At 45.0% G+C, this 22,730-nt stretch overlaps 1 pseudogene; it reads right to left on the bottom strand.

Moving 5' to 3' along the window:
• Nucleotides 1–2,856: 2,856 nt before the first annotated feature.
• LOC138657198 (vomeronasal type-2 receptor 26-like) overlaps nt 2,857–22,730 on the bottom strand; it is a 76,797-nt pseudogene continuing 56,923 nt past the window's right edge.

The following is a 22,730-nucleotide window of genomic DNA, read 5'->3' as shown; positions in this document are numbered from 1 at the left end:
ATATACTACGTGACTGGGCAATATACTACGTGACTGGGCAATATACTACGTGACTGGGCAATATACTACGTGACTGGGCAATATACTACGTGACTGGGCAATATACTACGTGACTGGGCAATATACTACATGGCTGGGCAATATACTATGTGACTGGGCAATATACTATGTGGCTGGGCAATATACTATGTGGCTGGGCAATATACTACGTGACTGGGCAATATACTATGTGACTGGGCAATATACTACATGGCTGGGCAATATACTACGTGACTGGGCAATATACTACGTGGCTGGGCAATATTCTACGTGACTGGGCAATATACTACGTGGCTGGGCAATATACTACGTGACTGGGCAATATACTACGTGGCTGGGCAATATACTATGTGGCTGGGCAATATACTACGTGACTGGGCAATATACTACGTGACTGGGCAATATACTACGTGACTGGGCAATATACTACGTGGCTGGGCAATATACTACGTGGCTGGCAATATACTACGTGACTGGGCAATATACTACGTGGCTGGGCAATATACTACGTGGCTGGGCAATATACTACGTGACTGGGCAATATACTACGTGGCTGGGCAATATACTACGTGGCTGGGCAATATACTACGTGACTGGGCAATATACTACGTGGCTGGGCAATATACTACGTGACTGGGCAATATACTACGTGGCTGGGCAATATACTACGTGACTGGGCAATATACTACGTGGCTGGGCAATATACTACGTGACTGGGCAATATACTACGTGGCTGGGCAATATACTACGTGACTGGGCAATATACTACGTGGCTGGGCAATATACTACGTGACTGGGCAATATACTACGTGACTGGGCAATATACTACGTGGCTGGGCAATATACTACGTGACTGGGCAATATACTACGTGACTGGGCAATATACTACGTGACTGGGCAATATACTACGTGACTGGGCAATATACTACGTGGCTGGGCAATATACTACGTGACTGGGCAATATACTACGTGACTGGACAATATACTACGTGACTGGGCAATATACTACGTGACTGGGCAATATACTACGTGGCTGGGCAATATACTACGTGGCTGGGCAATATACTACGTGACTGGGCAATATACTACGTGACTGGGCAATATACTACGTGGCTGGGCAATATACTACGTGGTTGGGCAATATACTACGTGACTGGGCAATATACTACGTGACTGGGCAATATACTACGTGGCTGGGCAATATACTACGTGGCTGGGCAATATACTACGTGACTGGGCAATATACTACGTGGCTGGGCAATATACTACGTGGTTGGGCAATATACTACGTGGTTGGGCAATATACTACGTGGCTGGGCAATATACTATGTGGCTGGGCAATATACTATGTGGACATGCATATTCTAGAATACCCAATGCGTTAGAATCGGGCCACCATCTAGTAATAATATATTTGACAAGTGTTTATTACGCTTTCTTTAAATTTAAATTGACTTTTTTCTTGGCCTTTTAACACTTGATGAATTGGAACACGTAGGTCAGTGATATAAACTGTCATACAGTGGGTATCTACGTAATATAATGAGTGTTTTAAGGAAAAGTACGTTTTCATTTTTTTCATTCATTTACTTATTCATTATTGTATAAATGTTTAGTTTTAGAAATATTTGAAAGATGACCTTGTAAGGAGGTGACGGAGACCCTCATATTCTTCGCCCCGCTTTGGTCTACTAATTGTTTGTGGTTCCCTAATGTTCATTAATGTGAATGTAATTGATGTGTGTCACCTAATGTAAATGTACTATGTGTTGGGTATAGGATTAGGGCTAGGATAGGATATAAGGTTCTGTAGAACAATAGTGGGGCTGTAATAGAGGGGGGCATATTAGAGATGGGGAGTAGGATTAGTAGCTTAGGTTTAGTTAGCATAGGGGCAGTGCAGCACAGGGCAGTGAGATATAGCAGGGGACTTCCTGGTTAGGGCTCAGTGCAGTCAGGATGGAGCAGTGAACAGTGGGAAGGAACAGTCTGCCAGCTGTGGGGATAAATCTGCTACTGCAGGAAGGGGCCCCAGGCTAGGGAACAGGCAGGCAGTCTCCAGCTAGACCAGAGTCCAACCCAAAAAGGATCTGGGGTCTACGGCCGGGGCAGGTGGAGCTGAGATGGCAAACCTGGCACCTTTTCCTATTGAAGCCGGACCAGGGAATTGGAAGAAGCTGGTGGGCCTGGAGCACGGATGGAACAGGGATTGTTCAGAAGAGAGACACAGATTGTCCAGGAGTGGGACTGCAGGAGAAACGGGGAAAGCTGAGGAGATTCCACTCTGTGTAGGTTGTGCTGCAAATGTGATGGATACCCTCTCCTGCTAAGTAAAGTTAAACTGTTGGAAAATAACTTTGTCTCTGGAATGGTTTGTGGAGCTCAGGTACGCGAAGCCAGAGTGACAGAAGCTGAGGGGACTCGGACAGTAAATGTGAGTGTGTCGCTGCGCTCGCTGCATGTGCAGCAGAAGGGACATTATATTTTATCTGTGGGGCACGAGGGTGCGGGAACACTACAGCCCATTGCCACGACTACCACCCTGGCTGACTTACCACCTACTGGGGAATTACACCACTGGTTTCTATAATTTCAATATATTAGGCCATAGAGCTGATATCCTCCACACATTCCTCTCTGACAGCTGAGATAAGGGAGACAAAGAAAAATATGTCATAAAAGTCCATTTTCCTACTAATGCATCAGCTCCTCAACCAGGATGAGGGATACTTTAGACATTTTTCCAATGTTTCCTCAGTCTCCGCATTTACAGCGCCCCGAGCCTCCTAGTTTACTACAGTAAAGACAACTGAAACATTATCTAATATTATGGATTCTGCTCTCCAGGAACTGTCTTCTGCTGTTCATCTCCGGCCTCATGACAATATTGTAGCATTTGGGGAAGAATATGCAGCCCAATATCCCAATTTCCGAGGCCAATATTGAGAATATCTCCACCATGACCATGTTCTTCCCCTTACTGCTCAGATACGCTGGGATAGCACAGATCCAGACGCTACAGAAGAGCAGCATGCTGAAGGTGATGTACTTGGCCTCATTGTAGATATCAGGTAATGTCCTCACCATGAAAGCCAGAACAAAGCTCACAGCCGCCAGAAACCCCAGATAACCCAACATGAAATAATAAGCCACAACAGAACCTCCATTACACTGAATGATGATCTTTCCTGGATAAGTGTCCATGTCCACGTCCTGAAACGGAGGAGAAACCGACAACCAAACAAGACCATTCAGAAACTGAATGAAGGAGCAGATCAGGACTACAGAATTGGGCAGCGTCACCCCCATCCATCTCCTCCAGGAGCTTCCAGGTCTGGTGGCTTTGAAAGCGATGGAAACCATGAGGGACTTGGCCAGGATGGAAGAAACCGCAACTGTGAAGGTGACTCCAATGGAGATTTGTCGTAGCATGCAGGTTGTGTCATCGGGGCGACCAATGAACAGGAACACACAATAAACTCAACGTGAGGGACAGAAGAAGAATGAAGCTGATGTTCCGATTATTGGCTTTTACTATAGGAGTGTCCGAGAAGAAGATGAAAATCCCAGACACAAGGACAGTTATGATAATAAAAAGTCCAGACATGGAGGAGAAGACTGCTGCCATTACATCCTGCTCGTATGACAGAAACTCTATTATTTTTGGAGAACAGTTGTCTTTAATTTCATTCGGCCATGTCCCATCAGGACACTCGTGGCAATTTTCACTGTCTGGAAATAATACAAGGAACGTACATGTTACTATGATTACAGGGGCTGCGGGACGTTAAATGTTTTACATTTCACCATTTAACACTTAATCGTCCATTGAGTTACACCTGTATGTTTCGAATGTGATGATCCAGAGTAAAGCAGAAACTAATTGTCCCACATGAAGAGAATCATTTCTTCCCACCTTCATCACATCACAAAGTATCATACTTACAGTGGGTGCGGAAACCATTCAGACCCCTTTACATTTTTCACTCTTTGTTTCATTGCAGCCATTTGGTAAATTCAAAAAAGTTCATTTTTTTCTCATTAATGTCCACTCTGCACCACATCTTGGCTGAAAACAAACAGAAATGTAGAAATTTTTGCAAATTTTTAAAAAAGAAAAATTTAAATCTCACATGGTCATAAGTATTCAGACCCTTTGCTCAGACACTCATATGTAAGTCCCATGCTGTCCATTTCCTTGTGATCCTCCTTGAGATGGTTCTACTCCTTCATTGGAGTCCAGTTGTGTATAATTACACTGATAGGACTTGATTTGGAGCGGCGCACACCTGTCTATATAAGACCTCACCGCTCACAGTGCATGTCAGACCAAATGAGGATCATGAGGTCAAAGGAACTGGCCAAGGAGCTCAGAGACAGAATTGTGGCAAGGCACAGATCTGGCCAAGGTTACAACAGAATTTCTGCAGTACTCAAGGTTCCTAAGAGCACAGTGGCCTCCATAATCCTTAAATGGAAGAAGTTTGGGACCACCAGAAGTCTTCCTTGACCTGGCCGTCCAGCACAACTGAGCAATCATGGGAAAAGAGCCTTGGTGAGAAGGTAAAGAAGAACCTCAAGATATAAAACACAATATCACCGGCGCTCGACACCTCTGCCCACTACGTATGTGGGAGTAACCTAATATAATAACCCAGCCGCTGGTAGCCTCAGGACATGTGCCGATTCTGTAAAAACCAAATCAATATACTAACAGCTGGCACCGCGCTATAGTGTTGGCACATGTAGGGTGCATATTGGCAGTACTTAGAAGTAATTCGCCTGACCAGCAGCATGACTCCTAGCACATTGTTTGTATAGTGTGACACACGCTTTTCTTACCAGCATATCCGGGGTGATTGCGCCCCTGTGGCCAGGCTCTGGTCACTTTAATAACCTAAGCGCGGTGCCAGCTGTTAGTATAAAGAACCCCAAGATCACTGTGGCTGAGCTCTAGAAATGCAGTAGGGAGATGGAAGAAAGTTCCACAAAGTCAATTATCACTGCAGCCTCCACCAGTCGGGCCTTTATTGCAGAGTGGCCGACGGAAGCCTCTCCTCGGTGCAAGACATATGAAAGCCACATAGAGTTTACTAAAAAACACATGAAGGTCTCCCAGACTATGAGAAATAAGATTCTCTGGTCTGATGAGATGATGATAGACCTTTTTGGTGATAATTCTAAGCAGTATGTGTGGAGAAAACCAGGCACTGCTCATCACCTGCCCAATACAATCCCCACAGTGAAGCATGGTGGTGGCAGCATCATGCTATGGGGGTGTTTTTCAGCTGCGGGGACAGGATGACTGGTTGCCATTGAAGGAAACATGAATGCGGCCAAGTACAGAGATATCCTGGATGAAAACCTCTTCCAGAGTGCTCTGGACCTCAGACTTGGCCGAAAGTTCAATGACCCTAAGCACACAACTAAAATAACAAAGGAGCGGCTTCAGAACAACTCTGTGACCATTCAGGACCGGCCCAGCCAGAGCCCGGACCTAAACCCAATGGAGCATCTCTGGAGACCTGAAAATGGCGTCCACCAACGTTCACCATCCAACCTGATGGAACTGGAGAGGATCTGCAAGGAAGAATGGCCGAGGATCCCCAAATCCAGGGGTGAAAACCTTGTTGCATTTTTCACAAGAAGACTCATGGCCGTACGAGCTCAAAAGGGGCTTCTACCAATACTGAGCAAAGGGGCTGAAGACTTATGACCATGGGAGATTTCAATTTTTCTTTATTAAGAAATTTGCAAACATTTCTACATTTCTGTTTTTTTTCAGGCAGTATGGGGTGCAGAGTGGACATTAATGAGAAAAAAATTGACTATTTTGAATTTACCAAATGGCTGCAGTGAAACAAAGAGTGAAAAATGTAAAGGGGTCTGAATACTTTCTGTACCCATTTAGTCAGCCACCAATTGTGCAAGTTCTCCCACTTAAAAAGATGAGAGAGGCCTTTAATTGACATCATAGGTAGATCAGAACTATAAGGCTATGTGCACACGTTCAGGATTTTTTGAAGAAATTTCCTGAGCAAAACAGGACATTTTCTGCAAGAAATCCACATGCGTTTTTCTAGAGTTTTTATTGCGTTTTTGGTGCGTTTTTTTCTGGAGGTTCCCAATTCAATAATATAGTGGGAAATCCGCAAAAAAAAAACGCAAAATTAATGAACATGCTGCGTTTTTTACTGTGATGTGTTTTTTTCATGTGCACAAAAATTGCGGAATGCATTCTAAATGATGGGATGCATAATGTATCCTTTTTTTGCGTTTTTATAGCGAAAAGACGTGAAAAAACGCGAAAAATCTGCAAGGTGTGCACACAGCTTTAGAGTCAAAACGAGAAAACAAATCCAGAAAATCACCTTGTCTGATTTGGCAAAATTTATTTTGCAAATTATGGTGGAAAATTAGTATTTGGTCATTTACTAAAGTTCATCTCAATATTATCCTTTTTTGGCATTGACAGAGGTCAAACTTTTTCTGCTATTCTTCACAAGGTTGGCACACGCTGTTGATGGTATGTTGGCCCATTCCTGGCGGTGTGCTTGGGATCATTGTCATGCTGAAAGACGCATCCACGTTTCATCTTCAATGCCCTTGCTGATAGGACGTTTGCAGTCAAAAGCTCACTATACATGGCCCCATTCATTCTTTCATGTACACGGATCAGTCATTCTGGTCCCTTTGCGGAGAAACAGCCCCAAAGCATAAGTTGCTGCAGCGCCCCAGAGATCTGGTCATTGCAGTAACGTCGCTCTGCCACTAAGGGGAGTGATGGTACGTCTGATGGCACTGAAGGAGTTCTCCTGACCAGGTATCACAAGCACACATTACACTTCACACTCCGGCCACTAGGGGGAGAAAAAGGCTTTATTTATTGGGCCACTCCTCACACTGGTAAAACTAGGGGTTGGGGAGGAAGTTAGTCAGAAGCTGACTGGGTTGGATTCAGGCAACATCCCGTGGCAGGAGGTGTTGCAGGGAGAAGACACAGGGGGGTCCCTGTCAGGCGTGGGAACCTGGCAGGTGCCTAGCGAACAGAGCAGAACGTTACAGAACCGCGCCTGCACACCCCGCGGCGGTATCCTAAGAAAGAGACACGAAGCGAAGGATATTGTGGAACAGTGTAAACGAGATCAAGCACAAAGGAGAGCCAGTAGGAGTCGTGCCGTGAGACCGAGGCAACATCCTACTGAGGCGCGTAACCGGTGGCCGGAACACCGAGGGAGTAACTGACTCTAGGCTTTACTTCAAACTCCGCAGGACAGTTAATTATAGGTTGGCTGTCTCCCCTAAACACCTACGAAGACATAGGGGGGCAACTGTGGGAGAGGGGCATCTCTAGGGTCCCGGAAGACCTCCAGGCCTTCCCGTCATACGGGTGCGTCCTAGCTATAACATACCTGGGGGACATTGAACTAGAAAGATCTGGAACGAATTAGAAGGAACGAACGAACGAGAACAGAAGTTGTGAGGACTATTCCGAATGCTCAGCAGGGAAGCATTACAACACACAGGCGCTAGTGGTAGGCACTGATTTCCATCTGCAAAGGGAATTCTGGAAGTGCCCATCGGACCGGCCGGTCTCAGATAGCCCTGTTAAGCGTGCTCTGGACTGCAGATCCTGAAGTCTTCAGTAAAGAGGTAAAGAGACTGCAACCTTGTGTCCTCGTTATTGACTGCACCTCACACCATCACCATCCACCTTACTGGGAAGCCCTGGGGACATACTTCACCTGTGGGAAGGTATACCACCCAGCTGCCATTCCATCACCCCAGCGGACCCCACAGCAGCGTCGGTCACCCTGACCGAACACCACAGGTGGCGTCACGAATCCCTGATAGACTGTACCACCTTTATTGGACGCCTCTTAGCAGGGTCGCGGACCGGGTCTAGCCACCGTGACAGCCTCAGAACCGAACCAGAGAGGCCCGGTACCGAGAACTCGTGGCCCTGTGTCTGGGGGCGCTCCATTGCCACCCCCATGCTTCATGGTAGGTATGATGTTCTTTGGGTGCAACTCAGCATTCTGTTTCCTTCAAACACGATGAGTTTTGTTTCTACCAAACAGTTCTACGTTGGTTTCATCAGACCATATGACATTCTCCCAGTACTCTTCTAGATAATCCATATACTCTCTAGCAAACTTTAGACGGGCCCGGGCATGTACTGGCTTAAGCAGGGGGACACGTTTGCACTGCAGGATCTGAGTCCCTGGCGACGTAGTGTGTTATTGATGGTAGCCTTTGTTACGGTGGTCCCAGCTCTATGCAGGTCGTTCACTAGGTCCCCCCATGTTGTTCTGGGATTTTTGCTCACCGTTCTTGTGATCATTTTGACTCCAGGGGGTGGGATTTTGCGTGGAGCCCCAGATCGAGGGAGATTATCAGTGGTCTTGTATGTCTTCCATTTTCTTATTATTGCTCCCACAGTTGATTTCATCACATCAAGCTGCTTGCCTATTGTAGATTCAGTCTTCCCAGCCTGGTGCAGGGCTATAATTTTGTTTCTGGTGTCCTTTGACAGCGCTTTGGTCTTCACCATAGTGGAGTTTGGAGTCAGACTGTTTGAGGTTGTGGACAGGAGTCTTTTATACTTATAACAAGGTCACACAGGTGCCATTACTACAGGTAATGAGTGGAGGACAGAGGAGCCTCTTAAAGAAGAAGTTACAGGTCTGTGAGAGCCAGAAATCTTGCATGTTTTTAGGTGACCAATTACTTATTTTCCATCACAATTTGCAAAATAAATCTTACCAAATCAGACGCGGTGATTTTCTGGATTTGTTTTCTCATTGTGACTCTCATAGTTGTGGTCGACCTATGATGTCAATTACAGGCCTCTCTCATCTTTGTAAGTGGGAGAACTTGCACAATTGGGGGCTGACTAAATACTTGTTTTCCCCACTGTATATACTGTTATAGCAGGATCCATTTTATCCTGCTTGCCTCCATTTTGTGTAAGTGTTATTATAGGTCAGATAAACACGTTGTTATTCACTATTCTTCATTTTAGCTGTTATTGCAGATTGTAGCAGGGAATGTCCTTGGTAAAGTAACGAGTAATGTACTGTGTAAAAATATGTTTGCGAAACCATAGGGAGGCAAGTAAGTAATACACTCCGACGCTTAGCCCATAATATGGAGAATCCGCCTCCAACACAAGAATGCATAAAAAGTGTGTGTAAGCTTATTAAAACTAGAGATATTTCAGATACAGCCCTGGTGCGTTGTGTCTTATCTCTCCGGTGCCGTGACGTCATCTCTACGGTGGACTCATCAGAGAGTAGGTTGAGACCTGCGACAACAATTCTGGCGCCCAAACAGGGACCTGAGTGCTTCATCTGAGACCCGGCCGACTCCAGTAATGGACCAGGGGACTTCCCGGGACTAGTGGCATCACACAGCGCTGGGGTGAGAATACTGATTATATTCTGCCTACGTCATTCCACTTGTGGACGGGTTCTCCCCTTCTTCTAGTCGACCAGGATCAGGTAAAATCACGGGCTTGCCCGGCTCAGGTACCTTTGAACCCAGATATTGACCCTCATTGTGTGGTTACTGATGACTCCACTGTTAGACTAAAATGATTGACCCCATGATCTTTGTGTGGTGTGCTTGTGGAGTGTTTGTTGTTTGTCTGTTCATATACCTGTGTTATCAATCTTGGAAGCAAGCTAATACAGTAACCTGTGAGTACAGTAAACCTATAGTTTAGGACTAAGGCAGGAGGACATAGCCTACTCTAGGTGAGGAGGAAAGGTCCGTCTGATAGTTTTCAGCCTGCATGTATAGGACTAACGCAGGATGACATAGCCTACTCTAGGTGAGGAGGAAAGGTCTCTCTGATAGTTTTCAGCCTGCACGTATCGTAGGAGGACATAGCCTACTCTAGGTGAGAAGGAAAGGTCCGTCTGATAAGTTTTCAGCCTGCAAGTATACTAGCAATAGAATTGGGAACCAAGTACAGGGTTCCATAGTGCTAGAGAATTAGTCCAGGGAAAGTAATCCCAGAGAATTAGTCCAGGGAAAGTAATCCCAGAAGCAGGTTAGTGTGCTCTTGAAGGCAGGAGGCTTCCACCCCTCAGGGGAATTAGATTCAGGTAAATGGCATGACTTCATGAAAACCAGTCTCAAGTGGTACACGATCCAAAGTAGAGGACGGTGCAGCTGACAGTGGACCTCCGACTTACCATGTTGCTAGTAGGTATCAGCCATGGTCTCCCACAGAACAGATGTCTTTGACTGTCCAGCTGCCAGACATTAACCAACGACCTATGACTTTTGCCAGACAGTGTGGGGTGATACAGCACACTTACCAGGCAACCAGACAGGATATGCAACAGTTATTGCGTTCAGCCCTGGGGGAAGCACCTTCTACCCGACTGACAGCTGAGACATTTAAAATGTACCCAGGGGGAAATGGTCCCCAAGGCGGAGAACCTAACAATGCCAGGTCAGGGTCTGACTTTGTTGAGGCACTAGAAAAAGCCTGTAAGATTAGACAGGAGGAAGTATCGGTGCATTTAGAAGACTGTGTACAGGACCCGAAGGAGCTCCCCATTGATTAGTTCTACAGGTTGCAACAGCGATGGTCCGATATGGGTTATGGTGAAGATGATAGAACTGCGACACGTTTGTTAAGTCATGCATATATGCAAGGGATTGATAAGTATGTGAGAGAGAAGGTGATGGCAAGTAGACCACATTGGAGATCCTGCCCCCCAGGCGATCTTGCTAAGATTGCACATGGAGTCAGTTTGGACTCACAGAAGCAAAAGACTAAGGTTCACTTTCAGAGGAGTGGACCCTCACAGAGAAGTGGAGGACCCACTATGGGTCCAAGATTGTGTTACGGATGTAAGAAACCAGGATATTTTAGGAAAGATTGTCGCACAAACCCATACCCAGATAAGGTTCCCACCCCTGCTACCCCCCAGACCGACGAATAGGTAATTGGCAGCCTGTAACTGTGTCCTCTAGTCACTCTACCTCCCACCCCCGATTGTACAGTACAGGTGAGCCTGCCAGGAGGAACTACAGCAGACTTTCAGGCTGACACAGGAGCTGACAACTCAGTTATCACGCTTTCAGACTGTCCATTACCCTTCCGTGACACCACCGACTTTGTCATGGCCACAGCTTTCAATGCGTCGACCCAGACCTTGGGACTGACAGAACCCATTCCCCTCTCCATTTGTGGGAAGACCATTCTGACTCAGTTAATGGTAGCCCCCAGGGGACAATGTAATTTGCTAGGTGCTGACGTTTTACGGAAACTACAGGCGGTTATTACTTACCATGATGACGGAACAGTGACTATGACCCCTCAACTTAAACCCAGTACCCTCTGCAAGATCATGGCCCTGGATGCAGCTGCAAGTACTGCAGAAAGTGATCCGCCCACTGCACCTGCCCTGGATCAACTCCCCACTGATCTGTGGGCAAAAGACAAGACTGATGTGGGAAAACTCAAAGTTCCTCCCATAATAGTCAAATTGAAACCAGGGGCAGCACCGCCCCTATTGCGTCAGTACCCTCTGAGTGCTGCTCAGGAGGCTGCAATAGACGCACAGTTACAAAAATTGCTGGAATCAGGGGCTGTTGTGCCTACACAGTCCGTTCGCAACACTCCCCTGTATCCAGTAAAGAAGGTTAGGCCTGGGGAGCCGGTGAATTATAGAATGGTCCATGACCTCAGAGCAGTCAATGCCGCCACAGAACTGCTTGCTCCCTTGGTTCCTAACCCACACACCTTGTTGGCACACATACCTGTTAATAGTATTTGTTTTTCAGTGATTGACTTGGCAAATGCCTTTTTCAGTGTTCTATTGCACCCAGATTGCCAGTATCTTTTTGCTTTTACCTTCCGCAATAAGCAGTATACTTGGACTGTCCTACCACAAGGAGCCCAGAATTCTCCTACTATCTTCTCACAGTTCATGGCACAAGTCCTACAAGACTGGCATGTTAAAGGAGTAGTTCTCATTCAGTATGTTGATGACCTATTGCTGTGTGCTCCTTCTCGTTCTCTTTGTAAGATGGCCACAATCTCTTTACTCTTTTTTCTTTATGAACAGGGGTGCAAAGTATCCAAACAAAAATTACAGTTTTGCTTAAGTACTGTTGTGTTTTTAGGACATCGTCTCTCTCCAGGGAAAAAGCACCTCACCCCTGAGCGAAAACAGGCTATCATGGACATGCAGCCCCCACGGAATGTGCAGGGCCTCCGTGTGTTTCTAGGACTAACTTCCTACTGTCGTCCATGGATTCGTTCTGCCTCCATCTTAATGCAACCTCTATATGATTGTATGCAACCTGTCCCCTTCTGCCTTACACCAGAGGCACTTGACTGTTTTTACTCTCTGAAATTATGCATTGTTTCCTCTCCAGCTTTGGGCATCCCCAATTATGCCCTTCCCTTTAACCTCTTTCTTCATGAAAATGCAGGACATGCTACGGGTGTGCTGACTCAGCTTCATGGAGACAAACAGAGACCTGTTGCTTATTACAGTGGCCGCTTGGATACAGTGGCCAGAGGAAGTCCTTCCTGTGTTCGGGCTGTGTTGTCTGTCCAGCTGTTGCTACACAAGTCTTCAGAGATTGTTTTGGATCACCCACTGACGGTCCATACCCCACATGATGTACATAGTACCCTTAACCAAGTACAACCTAGCCACCTGTCCGTGGCTAGACAGCTGCGACTTCAGTGTGCTATTCTCATGCCTACTAATGTGACTTTGAAAAGGTGCACTGTCCTAAACCCCGCTACTCTTCTCCCAGTTCCCATGGATCCAAATGGGGGAGGGGGAGGTGACATGGAAAAGGACACTCTTTTTCTTTCTAGAATGGATCCAGAGGAACAAGATCAGGTTTCCAAACCACATGATTGTCTAGAACTGATGTCTCAGGAAACAGCTGGTCTCCCTACTGTCTCTAGTGTGCCCATACCTAATGCTGATTTTGAGCTTTTTGTAGATGGATCCCGTCACCAAGATGACCAAGGACGCTTCTGTACCGGATATGCTGTGGTCTCAGAACATGAGGTAATCAAGGCAGAGTCAATGCCAGCTCATATGTCTGCTCAAGGCGCTCACAGAAGCGTGCAAACTAGCAGAAGGTAAGATTGTAAATATCTACACTGATTCCAGGTATGCCTTTGGCATTGCACACGACTATGGGCCTATCTGGAGAGCCAGAGCTTTCCTGACAGCAAATGGCCACCCCATTAAACATGCTGAGGCAGTCCAGAAACTTATGAATGCACTACAGCTTCCCACCTGTCACGATATGGTATGAAATATCATATAAGTTTAGTTGCTCGTCAGCTCATGAGGTGGGCTAAACCCCCCCTTCACTAGCTGACTCTACTTGTTTCTCTCTGGGCTACGGACTGTATGCTAGAAGGAGGTTTTATTGCTCTGGGGTCGTAAATTCCAGGCTCAGAGGAAAGTCCCTCACCCCTCCCACATTCTCTAGTTCAAACTGGAAAAGTGGCTCCAAGATTCAGGAAAGATTCTTTGTTTAGTTTTTGTTAGATATTAGGCAAACGATTTAAGCTAGGAACATGAAAATATATATTCGTAGTCTCACTCGGTGTATCTACACATCCCATGAATCTCGGGTTTCTAACTCCGTCTGGTAAAGAAGTAGGGTTTTCTCTGTAAATATGTATCCCAGATAGGACATATTTGATCTCATTAGAATGCTCACGTTAATCCGAGATGAATGATAGGTTTGGTCTGACTCTGACATGTTTTGTAGTGAAGTTATAGAAATCAGAGAGAATAGTTTAAAGTTTAGGCAGAATGTAGAGAGAGGAGGGTCTGGATAAGCCAGCCTTTCTGTGATGTCACAGCCTTAATGTTTTAAGTGTCTGGCAGGCTCTGAGGAGGCACTTGCTGCTTGATTTCTTGTCTTGTCCTGGAAGAGCCCTGCTCACGTCCAAATGAGCTGGGACGTATGGGAAAAACTGCCCTAGCCTGGTTGCCTGTCATGCTTTGAACATGTAAGTGTTGCTTTTTCTCATTTATTCCCTTTATGTTATAATTACCCATGTACATATTTGCAATTGTCTCATTTGTAACTTCTTTATAAAATATTTTTGGTAAAGCACTGCCTAATTAATTTCAATGGAATATACGGTACTATTATATATTAGTTTGTTCATCCATGCTCTAAACTTACCCAGTCTTCTGAAGTGAAATACGCTACTGTTATTGTTGTGTTGGGTTAGCTTCGGACGCGTTTAATCGAAGCTGGTGGCAGTGATACCGATAGTGTGCAGACTTTTGGGTGATGCTGAAGCGGCTGCGGGGTTAATAATTATTGTTCCTGCCTGAGTGGGAGTAGTTATCACGTCGCTGCAGCGTGCCCAATAGCCAGTACATAGCAGGCAGTCTGTCTGGTGACTAATTACCCAGGGTGCAGTACCTAATCTGACCTGAGAGTAAGGGGGCGCCAGAGAACTGCAAGTGTTAAGTGGAACTGTAAGCGGGATATACATAAATCCCTGCAGTTTGTGGTATATTGAAAGCAGTGGGATACCTAGAATAAGCCCCTGCTGTAAGCTAAGAGGTCAATAGCCTTGTGTGTGGTTTTTCATCACATCGTGGAGTGGAGGGATAACTAAGATAAGCCCCCTGCACATGTGATAGCCGTCTGTTGGCCTAAAGTCACCTCAATCCGTGACGTAGGGGTGACGGTCATGGTGTGAATCCTGACCCATTGGTGACAGCGGTCAGGGGAATCGTGACACCACCCAAGCAGGCATCATAAAGGTAAGGGCACATACCAAAGGCACTGATGGACAGACGAAGGGTAACGCACTGGCAGACCAGGCTGCTAAGAAAGCAGCAAGCAGTCCTGTAGCCTCTAAAGTACGTCACCTGGACACCCCACCATCTCCACTTGTGTCACAAGACATCTTAGCCCGGTTACAAGAACAGGCAAGTAAGGAGGAGAAAGATAGGTGGCAAAAGATAGGAGCCTGCTCTGATACAGTCACTGGACTATGGGGGAGGGGTGAAAAGGTCTGCCTACCACAGGCACTGTACCCAATGATGGCACAGGTTCTGCACGGGAATGTGCACCACTCGAAGACGGCCATGTGTGACACCCTACAGAAACAATGGATTGCCCCCGGGTTTTCCACCTGCGCAGAAAGGCAGGTACAGAGCTGCATGATATGTGCCACACATAACCAGGGTAGGACAGTGAAGACTCCATCCAAACACACTCCCCGTCCCCTTTACCCATTCCAGAGACTGCAGATTGATTATGTTCAGTTGCCTAGGGTAGGGACGTATGAGTATGTGTTGGTCTGCATTGATTTATTTTCAGGTTGGCCAGAAGCCTGCCCAGTTGCCAAAGCTACGGCTAAGACAACGGCGAAGAAACTGATGGCTGAGATCATATGCAGGTATGGAGTTCCTGAAGTCATTGAAAGCGATCGAGGTTCCCATTTTACTGGAGAGATCATGTCAGAGGTAATGGCAGCACTGGGGGTAAGTCAAGCATTGCATACTCCATACCATCCACAGAGCAGTGGAAAAGTGGAGAGACTAAATGGAACTCTTAAGCTTAAAATCCAGAAGGCAATGGCAGAGACTGGTAAACCATGGACAAAATGCCTTCCTCTGGCTTTGTTTTCAGTAAGATATACCCCAAACAGGAAGACAGGACTGTCACCGTATGAGATTCTGTTTGGCAGGGGCCCCAATCTTGGATGTTTCTTTCCACAACAGTTGCAGCTCAAGTACCAGGACTTGACTAGCTATGTACAGGCCTTACATGGACACCTCGCTAAAGTGCATTTAACTGTCTTCAGTTCTCTTCCAGACCCAGACAAGGTTCCTGGACACCATCCCTTGGAGCCAGGAGACTGGGTAGTGATAAAGCGGCACGTCCGGAAGAGCCTGGAACCAAGATTTGACGGACCATACCAAGTGCTCCTGACCACAGCCACAGCTGTCAAGCTCGAAGGAAAACCTAGTTGGATCCACGCATCACACTGCAAGCGAGTTAAAGAACCCGATAGCCGATAAAAGAAACAATGTTTTAACTGGTTTCGATTTCCATGATATTATGCGTAATTGCATGAGACAGTCTGAATTCTCCAACATCCTTGAACAATAAGTTTGTGCAACATCACAGAAAACTGATAGAGGACTTGTTGAGAAATTCCCAGCCCTTATCAGACTGTTGGATCTGTACGCATTCACCGACGTCAGCCACAAGTATTCCCTTCCTGGCCATCCCTGTGTCACCTGAGGAACTGTTCGCCTGGACTGTTTGTTCTGACACACTTGCCAACAACGCCACGAACAATGTTAAGTTATGGAACACTACCGTCGGCATACCGATTGTAGGATGGGTGGGATACCCTTGGTGGCAAGGTAATCTCTCAGGAAGTAGTACACATCTACAATATTTGGCCTATAAGGGTGGGGCCTGGGTACCTAGGAATAAGACTGGACTAACTGATTTAGGGCAAGTTCCAACATATGGTTTGCAAATTAGTTTTGCTGTGACTTCATACTCTACTGATGCTTTCAAACCAATACTGTTAGAAAGAATGATACATAATACGTCAGGGAAATTTTCTAGTCTCCACCTTGGTGCATGTTTCAGAATGTGTCTGCATCTATAGACTTGGTTCATAAATTGGAGATACGCAGGCAATACCTAAACATACGTTATATAAACGAGCTGCAGATAACTCACCCCGCCCTTCAGGGAGACCACACATAGTACAGATGGGTATAGCCAATAAAATAGTCAGTTCTATGTTTATTTACCCTATGATTACACAAATGTGGGATAAATTGGTTAGGGCCACAGACTATCTAGATGACCAAATTTGGGATATATTGGATATACTGAATACCACCATTGCTGTCCAAAATCAACTCATTATAGTAACCAACCAGCATACTATAGTATTAGACTATCTAACAGCAGCACAAGGTGGTATGTGTCAGGTTATTGGACCCACTTGTTGTCATTATATACAGTTAGGGCCAGAAATATTTGGACAGTGACACAAGTTTTGTTATTTTAGCTGTTTACAAAAACATGTTCAGAAATACAATTATATATATAATATGGGCTGAAAGTGCACACTCCCAGCTGCAATATGATAGTTTCCACACCCAAATCGGAGAAAGGGTTTAGGAATCATAGCTCTGTAATGCATAGCGTCCTCTTTTTCAAGGGACCAAAAGTAATTGGACAATGGACTCTAAGGGCTGCAATTAACTCTGAAGGCGTCTCCCTCGTTAACCTGTAATCAATGAAGTAGTTAAAAGGTCAGGGGTGGATTCCAGGTGTGTGGTTTTGCATTTGGAAGCTGTTGCTGTGAGCAGACAACATGCGGTCAAAGGAACTCTCAATTGAGGTGAAGCAGAACATCCTGAGGCTGAAAAAAAAGAAAAAATCCATCAGAGAGATAGCAGACATGCTTGGAGTAGCAAAATCAACAGTTGGGTACATTCTGAGAAAAAAGGAATTGACTGGTGAGCTTGGGAACTCAAAAAGGCCTGGGCGTCCACGGATGACAACAGTGGTGGATGATCGCCGCATACTTAATTTGGTGAAGAAGAACCCGTTCACAACATCAACTGAAGTCCAGAACACTCTCAGTGAAGTAGGTGTATCTGTCTCTAAGTCAACAGTAAAGAGAAGACTCCATGACAGTAAATACAAAGGGTTCACATCTAGATGCAAACCATTCATCAATACCAAAAATAGACAGATAAACACCTCAAGAAGCCAGCTCAGTTCTGGAAAAGTATTCTATGGACAGATGAGACAAAGATCAACCTGTACCAGAATGATGGGGAGAAGAAAGGGAACGGCACATGATCCAAGGCACACCACATCCTCTGTAAAACATGGTGGAGGCAACGTGATGGCATGGGCATGCATGGCTTTCAATGGCACTGGGTCACTTGTGTTTATTGATGACATAAGAGCAGACAAGAGTAGCCGGATGAATTCTGAAGTGGACCGGGATATACTTTCAGCCCAGATTCAGCCAAATGCTGCAAAGTTGATTGGACGGCGCTTCATAGTACAGATGGACAATGACCCCAAGCATACAGCCAAAGCTACCCAGGAGTTCATGAGTGCCAAAAAGTGGAACATTCTGCAATGGCCAAGTCAATCTCCAGATCTAAACCCAATTGAGCATGCATTTCACTTGCTCAAATCCAGACTTAAGACGGAAAGACCCACAAACAAGCAAGACCTGAAGGCTGCGGCTGTAAAGGCCTGGCAAAGCATTAAGAAGGAGGAAACCCAGCGTTTGGTGATGTCCATGGGTTCCAGACTTAAGGCAGTGATTGCCTCCAAAGGATTTGCAACAAAATATTGAAAATAAAAATATTTCGTTTGGGTTATGTTTATTTGTCCAATTACTTTTGACCTCCTAAAATGTGGAGTGTTTGTAAAGAAATGTGTACAATTCCTACATTTTCTATCAGATATTTTTGTTCAACCCTTCAAATGAAACGTTACAATCTGCACTTGAATTCTGTTGTAGAGGTTTCATTTCAAATCCAATGTGGTGGCATGCAGAGCCCAACTCGCGAAAATTATGTCACTGTCCAAATATTTCTGGCCCTAACTGTAGATCCAAATAGTACTCTAAGGATGAAGCTAAAGTTAGAAGATGTTTAAAGACTCAGAGACCAATATGGCAAAGATAATGATCGCACTAAGGACAGCTGGTGGTCCGATACTTTCTCTTTCCTCAACCCAGCCAATTGGTTTAAGGGGATCAGAGGCTAAGTAGTTGGGATTTTACAAAGCTTATTGCATATTGCTGCGATTGTCCTTATTGCATATATAGTGTTCAAAATAGTTTTTAAGTGTATCTCTGTATGTACTGGGAAATTCTGCACTCACACAGCTGATGATGATATATACTAACAAATCCTACGGCCAGTACAATTTATTAAGAATAGTGAATAAAATGGGGGAATTTGTTATAGCAGGATCCATTTTATCCTGCTTGCCTCCATTTTGTGTAAGTGTTATTATAGGTCAGATAAACACGTTGTTATTCACTATTCTTCATTTTAGCTGTTATTGCAGATTGTAGCAGGGAATGTCCTTGGTAAAGTAACGAGTAATGTACTGTGTAAAAATATGTTTGCGAAACCATAGGGAGGCAAGGGAGTAATACACTCCGACGCTTAGCCCATAATATGGAGAATCCGCCTCCAACACAAGAATGCATAAAAAGTGTGTGTAAGCTTATTAAAACTAGAGATATTTCAGATACAGCCCTGGTGCGTTGTGTCTTATCTCTCCAGTGCCGTGACGTCATGGTGGACTCATCAGAGAGTAGGTCGAGACCTGCGACAACAATTCCGTATATCTTTGTTGCCATAAAAGGAGGGAGGCCCAGACACATTTCTTGCACAGGGGCCCCAAGGTGTCAGTGTCCACCCCACCCTGAGAGTTTCATGAGTAATTAAGTCAATAAAAAAGACCTCAAATGAGTGGTGTTTTCTGTGTAAAGTAAGACAGGACGGGTTCTCTAGAGCGAGAGATGATCTGTGTAACCGCTCTGCACTCTGGACAAGAGATGAAGAAACGTTTCCAAGAACTTTACGTTTTCTTCTTCTGATATCTCTTTTGCGTCTCCATAATATGTCACATTTTACAGCATTTATTATTTCCAGATATCTGTCCCCCTTCCCTTTATTTGCTGTGCTCCGTTCTCCTAAGCTTTTTGTTTTCTGATCCTCTTCCCCATGTGTGACATTTGGGCTATGTGCACACGTTCAGGATTTTTCGCCTTTTTTTCGCGATAGAAACGCACAAAAAAAAAACCGCATACATATGCATCCTATCATTTAGAATTCATTCCGCAATTTTTCGTGCACATGATGCGTTTCTTTCCGCGAAAAAAAAAACGCATCGCAGTAGAAAAAGCAGCATGTTCATTAATTTTGCGGATTTTTCGCGTTTTTCCCGCTATTTAATGCATTGGGAAAGCTCCAGAAAAAACGCGCAAAAAACGCGAAAAAAATGCATGCGGATTTCGGGCAGAAATGTCAGTTTTTTTTCAGGAAATTTCTGCAAGAAATCCTGAACGTGTGCACATACCCTTATGTTTCCCTTTGATATTTACCAGATGTATTGGATATTTGTCCTTACGAACATGTTTTACAATCATGGCAGCACGGGGACATATTTTTCATTTTTGATTGTCGACTTCCTGGAAAGCAAGTTTCAGAACACAAACCCACTGGAACCTACAAAAAATATACAGAGTAAGTTTTTGCTTCCTGTCTGTTTAGTTTCTAGTCTTTTTGGGAGTTACTACAGAAATAGATAAGAGAAAGCTGAGACCCATCGCCGGAATGGGACCTGTATTCAGCCCTGACATTGGATAGCGGATAGGCCGAAATGTTGTGCGGGGAATGTAAGTGGACTTGTGGATTACAGGTGATGGGGTGTATATCACAAATAATCACTAAATAATCATACAATCACCAAATAAAACCACCATACGAGTATAGTCACCGTGATGATATAATCCAAAATCCGGAAATCCAGCCCCAATATCACTAAACACTATATAATACTGCCACACCATAACCACTCGCACTGAAGACCGTATACTGTACGTATTGTCTGTAGATAATGTCCGTGTCGGTAAGAATGCCCCCACTCATGAGAACTTACACGCAGCGAGCGGTGCAGTAAGTGAGGTCACCAGGGTTCATCAGATGTGAACGCCGGTGAATTTTCTCACGGCGCATCTAATATATGGGGAGCCTGCGAGCCGCTATTTATATGCTGGGGGGCAATATCTATGGCTCCTTACCAGTTTGAGAATAGTAGCTAATAGCTTTTTGCTTTAGCTTGGCTGGTCGTCAAAAATGAGATGGACCCCATGCCGTTTTTTAAGTTATTTATTTAAATAATTAAAAAAAAAAAACTGTGGGGACCCCTCTATGCTTGATAAGCAACCATGATAAAGCTGACAGCTAATGGGTGCAGCCCTCAGCTGTTGGTTTTGCCTACACTGGCTATCAAAAATAAAAGAGACCCCCAAATCATATATTTAATTATTGCACAGCTACTAGCTGATGAATACTCATATTAGCAGCACCTGCAGGCTTAGGCTGATGGCAGTAGTACTCTCTTATCAGCCATTAGCCAATGCCTCTGACTGGCGGTAACCTTTTTACCGCTGATCACAGCTGCTGGCTCACACTGTCATCTGATAGCTTGGGAACCGCAGCTTTCTGACTGGTGGTAATGATCTTACCACCGATTAGAACTGCAGCTGTTTCTCATGATGCCATGCAGATGACAGTGTAGGAAACTACCCAATGTTCGGCGTGCCGGATCTGAACAGTAACACGGACTTCGTGGAGAAGTCCATACTCAGTGTCCATGCACGAACACTAAGTGCTTGGTACAAACCCTGAACTTTACTGATGGGGTTCGCCCAGCTCTAGTAAAGACCACTAGCAACTAAGTAGCTGTCACTATATGAGTGGCCGTAGCCATAGTTATTTATGCTACTGCAATGCTATGCCCATGAGGAATCAGGGGAACTACAGTTAGGTCCATATATATTTGGACAGAGACAACATTTTTCTAATTTTGGTTCTAGACATTACCACAATGAATTTTAAACAAAACAATTCAGATGCAGTTGAAGTTCAGACTTTCAGCTTTCATTTGAGGGTATCCACATTACAATTGGATGAAGGGTTTAGGAGTTTCAGCTCCTTAACATGTGCCACCCTGTTTTTAAAGGGACCAAAAGTAATTGGACAATTGACTCCAAGGCTATTTCATGGACAGGTGTGGGCAATCCCTTCGTTATGTCATTCTCAATTAAGCAGATAAAAGGCCTGGAGTTGATTTGAGGTGTGGTGCTGCATTTGGAAGGTTTTGCTGTGAAGTAAACATGCGGTAAAGGAGCTCTCCATACAGGTGAAACAAGCCATCCTTAAGCTGCGAAAACAGAAAAAACCCATCCGAGAAATTGCTACAATATTAGGAGTGGCAAAATCTACAGTTTGGTCCATCCTGAGAAAGAAAGAAAGCACTGGTGAACTCATCAATGCAAAAAGACCTGGGCGCCCACGGAAGACAACAGTGGTGGATGATCGCAGAATAATCTCCATGGTGAAGAGAAACCCCTTCACAACAACCAACCAAGTGAACAACACTCTCCAGGAGGTCGGCGTATCAATATCCAAATCTACCATAAAGAGAAGACTGCATGAAAGGAAATCCCGCATCAATTTGCGGCTGGACTGCGTCTGTCACTGATTGGTCGCAGGATGTCGGGGGTTCGGGGTGCAGGATATAGTACAGCCACGTAGTATATAACACAGCCACGTAGTATATAGCACAGCCACGTAGTATATAGCATAGCCACGTAGTATACAGCACAGCCACAGTATATAGCACAGCCACATAATATATAACACAGCCACGTAGTTTATAGCACAGCCACGTAGTATATAGCAGCCACGTAGTATATAGTACAGCCACATAGTATATAGCAGCCACGTAGTATATAGCAGCCACTTAGTATATAGCAGCAACGTAGTATATAGCACAGCCCACGCAGTAAATAACAGCCCACATAGTATATATCAATCACGCAGTATATAACACAGCCCACGTAGTATACAGCAGAG

This window comes from Ranitomeya imitator, chromosome 1, assembly GCF_032444005.1.
Source record: "Ranitomeya imitator isolate aRanImi1 chromosome 1, aRanImi1.pri, whole genome shotgun sequence".
Taxonomy (NCBI): Eukaryota; Metazoa; Chordata; class Amphibia; order Anura; family Dendrobatidae; genus Ranitomeya; species Ranitomeya imitator.
This window is presented reverse-complemented; position numbering and strand designations above follow the sequence as displayed.